Raw genomic sequence first — 5,578 nt, forward strand, 5'->3', positions numbered from 1 at the left:
CCTGGGACGCTTTGGTGGCCATACGCGCTCTGCACAGGTCCTGATAGTCCTTACTAGGTTCTGTACCTTGGGAGGAGAGAGAGTGCAACTTCTTCCGGCTAACGGAATTGCGACGAACCATGTAGTAGGCGGCACCTGAAGTCATGGAGATATGGAGTTGGTGAGAAGTAGAAAGTAGCTTTTTTTAAGAGATTAATAACGCGAAAGACATGTAACACATAGTTAAAGCGCCTAAAAAAGGGGGGAGGGAGTGATTAATAGAGGAGGAACCTGTTACAGCAGAGGTCTTATCGTGCCGAAATCAAAGAGAGAGAAGGTCAAGATAAAGGTCTTGTCCCTTATCGTGCCGAAATCAAAGAGAGAGAAGGTCAAGATAAAGGTCTTGTCCCTTATCGTGCCGAAATCAAAGAGAGAGAAGGTCAAGATAAAGGTCTTGTCCCTTATCGTGCCGAAATCAAAGAGAGAGAAGGTCAAGATAAAGGTCTTGTCCCTTATCGTGCCGAAATCAAAGAGAGAGAAGGTCAAGATAAAGGTCTTGTCCCTTATCGTGCCGAAATCAAAGAGAGAGAAGGTCAAGATAAAGGTCTTGTCCCTTATCGTGCCGAAATCAAAGAGAGAGAAGGTCAAGATAAAGGTCTTGTCCCTTATCGTGCCGAAATCAAAGAGAGAGAAGGTCAAGATAAAGGTCTTGTCCCTTATCGTGCCGAAATCAAAGAGAGAGAAGGTCAAGATAAAGGTCTTGTCCCTTATCGTGCCGAAATCAAAGAGAGAGAAGGTCAAGATAAAGGTCTTGTCCCTTATCGTGCCGAAATCAAAGAGAGAGAAGGTCAAGATAAAGGTCTTGTCCCTTATCGTGCCGAAATCAAAGAGAGAGAAGGTCAAGATAAAGGTCTTGTCCCTTATCGTGCCGAAATCAAAGAGAGAGAAGGTCAAGATAAAGGTCTTGTCCCTTATCGTGCCGAAATCAAAGAGAGAGAAGGTCAAGATAAAGGTCTTGTCCCTTATCGTGCCGAAATCAAAGAGAGAGAAGGTCAAGATAAAGGTCTTGTCCCTTATCGTGCCGAAATCAAAGAGAGAGAAGGTCAAGATAAAGGTCTTGTCCCTTATCGTGCCGAAATCAAAGAGAGAGAAGGTCAAGATAAAGGTCTTGTCCCTTATCGTGCCGAAATCAAAGAGAGAGAAGGTCAAGATAAAGGTCTTGTCCCTTATCGTGCCGAAATCAAAGAGAGAGAAGGTCAAGATAAAGGTCTTGTCCCTTATCGTGCCGAAATCAAAGAGAGAGAAGGTCAAGATAAAGGTCTTGTCCCTTATCGTGCCGAAATCAAAGAGAGAGAAGGTCAAGATAAAGGTCTTGTCCCTTATCGTGCCGAAATCAAAGAGAGAGAAGGTCAAGATAAAGGTCTTGTCCCTTATCGTGCCGAAATCAAAGAGAGAGAAGGTCAAGATAAAGGTCTTGTCCCTTATCGTGCCGAAATCAAAGAGAGAGAAGGTCAAGATAAAGGTCTTGTCCCTTATCGTGCCGAAATCAAAGAGAGAGAAGGTCAAGATAAAGGTCTTGTCCCTTATCGTGCCGAAATCAAAGAGAGAGAAGGTCAAGATAAAGGTCTTGTCCCTTATCGTGCCGAAATCAAAGAGAGAGAAGGTCAAGATAAAGGTCTTGTCCCTTATCGTGCCGAAATCAAAGAGAGAGAAGGTCAAGATAAAGGTCTTGTCCCTTATCGTGCCGAAATCAAAGAGAGAGAAGGTCAAGATAAAGGTCTTGTCCCTTATCGTGCCGAAATCAAAGAGAGAGAAGGTCAAGATAAAGGTCTTGTCCCTTATCGTGCCGAAATCAAAGAGAGAGAAGGTCAAGATAAAGGTCTTGTCCCTTATCGTGCCGAAATCAAAGAGAGAGAAGGTCAAGATAAAGGTCTTGTCCCTTATCGTGCCGAAATCAAAGAGAGAGAAGGTCAAGATAAAGGTCTTGTCCCTTATCGTGCCGAAATCAAAGAGAGAGAAGGTCAAGATAAAGGTCTTGTCCCTTATCGTGCCGAAATCAAAGAGAGAGAAGGTCAAGATAAAGGTCTTGTCCCTTATCGTGCCGAAATCAAAGAGAGAGAAGGTCAAGATAAAGGTCTTGTCCCTTATCGTGCCGAAATCAAAGAGAGAGAAGGTCAAGATAAAGGTCTTGTCCCTTATCGTGCCGAAATCAAAGAGAGAGAAGGTCAAGATAAAGGTCTTGTCCCTTATCGTGCCGAAATCAAAGAGAGAGAAGGTCAAGATAAAGGTCTTGTCCCTTATCGTGCCGAAATCAAAGAGAGAGAAGGTCAAGATAAAGGTCTTGTCCCTTATCGTGCCGAAATCAAAGAGAGAGAAGGTCAAGATAAAGGTCTTGTCCCTTATCGTGCCGAAATCAAAGAGAGAGAAGGTCAAGATAAAGGTCTTGTCCCTTATCGTGCCGAAATCAAAGAGAGAGAAGGTCAAGATAAAGGTCTTGTCCCTTATCGTGCCGAAATCAAAGAGAGAGAAGGTCAAGATAAAGGTCTTGTCCCTTATCGTGCCGAAATCAAAGAGAGAGAAGGTCAAGATAAAGGTCTTGTCCCTTATCGTGCCGAAATCAAAGAGAGAGAAGGTCAAGATAAAGGTCTTGTCCCTTATCGTGCCGAAATCAAAGAGAGAGAAGGTCAAGATAAAGGTCTTGTCCCTTATCGTGCCGAAATCAAAGAGAGAGAAGGTCAAGATAAAGGTCTTGTCCCTTATCGTGCCGAAATCAAAGAGAGAGAAGGTCAAGATAAAGGTCTTGTCCCTTATCGTGCCGAAATCAAAGAGAGAGAAGGTCAAGATAAAGGTCTTGTCCCTTATCGTGCCGAAATCAAAGAGAGAGAAGGTCAAGATAAAGGTCTTGTCCCTTATCGTGCCGAAATCAAAGAGAGAGAAGGTCAAGATAAAGGTCTTGTCCCTTATCGTGCCGAAATCAAAGAGAGAGAAGGTCAAGATAAAGGTCTTGTCCCTTATCGTGCCGAAATCAAAGAGAGAGAAGGTCAAGATAAAGGTCTTGTCCCTTATCGTGCCGAAATCAAAGAGAGAGAAGGTCAAGATAAAGGTCTTGTCCCTTATCGTGCCGAAATCAAAGAGAGAGAAGGTCAAGATAAAGGTCTTGTCCCTTATCGTGCCGAAATCAAAGAGAGAGAAGGTCAAGATAAAGGTCTTGTCCCTTATCGTGCCGAAATCAAAGAGAGAGAAGGTCAAGATAAAGGTCTTGTCCCTTATCGTGCCGAAATCAAAGAGAGAGAAGGTCAAGATAAAGGTCTTGTCCCTTATCGTGCCGAAATCAAAGAGAGAGAAGGTCAAGATAAAGGTCTTGTCCCTTATCGTGCCGAAATCAAAGAGAGAGAAGGTCAAGATAAAGGTCTTGTCCCTTATCGTGCCGAAATCAAAGAGAGAGAAGGTCAAGATAAAGGTCTTGTCCCTTATCGTGCCGAAATCAAAGAGAGAGAAGGTCAAGATAAAGGTCTTGTCCCTTATCGTGCCGAAATCAAAGAGAGAGAAGGTCAAGATAAAGGTCTTGTCCCTTATCGTGCCGAAATCAAAGAGAGAGAAGGTCAAGATAAAGGTCTTGTCCCTTATCGTGCCGAAATCAAAGAGAGAGAAGGTCAAGATAAAGGTCTTGTCCCTTATCGTGCCGAAATCAAAGAGAGAGAAGGTCAAGATAAAGGTCTTGTCCCTTATCGTGCCGAAATCAAAGAGAGAGAAGGTCAAGATAAAGGTCTTGTCCCTTATCGTGCCGAAATCAAAGAGAGAGAAGGTCAAGATAAAGGTCTTGTCCCTTATCGTGCCGAAATCAAAGAGAGAGAAGGTCAAGATAAAGGTCTTGTCCCTTATCGTGCCGAAATCAAAGAGAGAGAAGGTCAAGATAAAGGTCTTGTCCCTTATCGTGCCGAAATCAAAGAGAGAGAAGGTCAAGATAAAGGTCTTGTCCCTTATCGTGCCGAAATCAAAGAGAGAGAAGGTCAAGATAAAGGTCTTGTCCCTTATCGTGCCGAAATCAAAGAGAGAGAAGGTCAAGATAAAGGTCTTGTCCCTTATCGTGCCGAAATCAAAGAGAGAGAAGGTCAAGATAAAGGTCTTGTCCCTTATCGTGCCGAAATCAAAGAGAGAGAAGGTCAAGATAAAGGTCTTGTCCCTTATCGTGCCGAAATCAAAGAGAGAGAAGGTCAAGATAAAGGTCTTGTCCCTTATCGTGCCGAAATCAAAGAGAGAGAAGGTCAAGATAAAGGTCTTGTCCCTTATCGTGCCGAAATCAAAGAGAGAGAAGGTCAAGATAAAGGTCTTGTCCCTTATCGTGCCGAAATCAAAGAGAGAGAAGGTCAAGATAAAGGTCTTGTCCCTTATCGTGCCGAAATCAAAGAGAGAGAAGGTCAAGATAAAGGTCTTGTCCCTTATCGTGCCGAAATCAAAGAGAGAGAAGGTCAAGATAAAGGTCTTGTCCCTTATCGTGCCGAAATCAAAGAGAGAGAAGGTCAAGATAAAGGTCTTGTCCCTTATCGTGCCGAAATCAAAGAGAGAGAAGGTCAAGATAAAGGTCTTGTCCCTTATCGTGCCGAAATCAAAGAGAGAGAAGGTCAAGATAAAGGTCTTGTCCCTTATCGTGCCGAAATCAAAGAGAGAGAAGGTCAAGATAAAGGTCTTGTCCCTTATCGTGCCGAAATCAAAGAGAGAGAAGGTCAAGATAAAGGTCTTGTCCCTTATCGTGCCGAAATCAAAGAGAGAGAAGGTCAAGATAAAGGTCTTGTCCCTTATCGTGCCGAAATCAAAGAGAGAGAAGGTCAAGATAAAGGTCTTGTCCCTTATCGTGCCGAAATCAAAGAGAGAGAAGGTCAAGATAAAGGTCTTGTCCCTTATCGTGCCGAAATCAAAGAGAGAGAAGGTCAAGATAAAGGTCTTGTCCCTTATCGTGCCGAAATCAAAGAGAGAGAAGGTCAAGATAAAGGTCTTGTCCCTTATCGTCCCGAAATCAAAGAGAGAGAAGGTCAAGATAAAGGTCTTGTCTCTTATCGTGCCGAAATCAAAGAGAGAGAAGGTCAAGATAAAGGTCTTGTCCCTTATCGTGCCGAAATCAAAGAGAGAGAAGGTCAAGATAAAGGTCTTGTCCCTTATCGTGCCGAAATCAAAGAGAGAGAAGGTCAAGATAAAGGTCTTGTCTCTTATCGTACCGAAATCGAAGAGAAAAGACAGACCGTGGACAGGATAGGAGAAAGCCCATTGTTTCGAGAACGAACCTTATTTGTCTAGGATAAAGATCGCCCATGGCGTAGCATGCCCACCCCGTAGTATGTCCCTCATCAGGTGGGCGATGAGAGACACAATATTTCCCATTTAGGTGCTGGATCAACACAAGAACACCAGAAAGTAACCCGTTGAAATTTAATATTTGCAATCGAAACGAGTACAATTTTTTTTCCGTCGATGATGGAATTCAAATATCTCTTACCTGCGGATATTAGTGCCGCGAATACTCCACACATAATGAGTGTGGCAACAAACAGTTCATGATCCGTCTCATGTTTCAGATCCAGCTTGATGGGGATTTGACTCTGAG

The 5,578-nt window shown here is 43.4% G+C and overlaps 1 long non-coding RNA gene across 1 annotated transcript; it reads right to left on the reverse strand.

Moving 5' to 3' along the window:
• Window positions 1-24: 24 nt before the first annotated feature.
• LOC113473431 lies at window positions 25-5,577 on the reverse strand. The gene is made up of 2 exons (XR_003395406.1): window positions 5,471-5,577; window positions 25-135 (listed from the first exon to the last, which is right to left on the reverse strand). It is a non-coding gene; the product is annotated as an uncharacterized LOC113473431 (long non-coding RNA).
• Window position 5,578: the final 1 nt, after the last annotated feature.

This window comes from Diaphorina citri, unplaced genomic scaffold (assembly GCF_000475195.1).
Source record: "Diaphorina citri unplaced genomic scaffold, Diaci psyllid genome assembly version 1.1 scaffold30913, whole genome shotgun sequence".
In the NCBI taxonomy this organism is placed as follows: Eukaryota; Metazoa; Arthropoda; class Insecta; order Hemiptera; family Psyllidae; genus Diaphorina; species Diaphorina citri.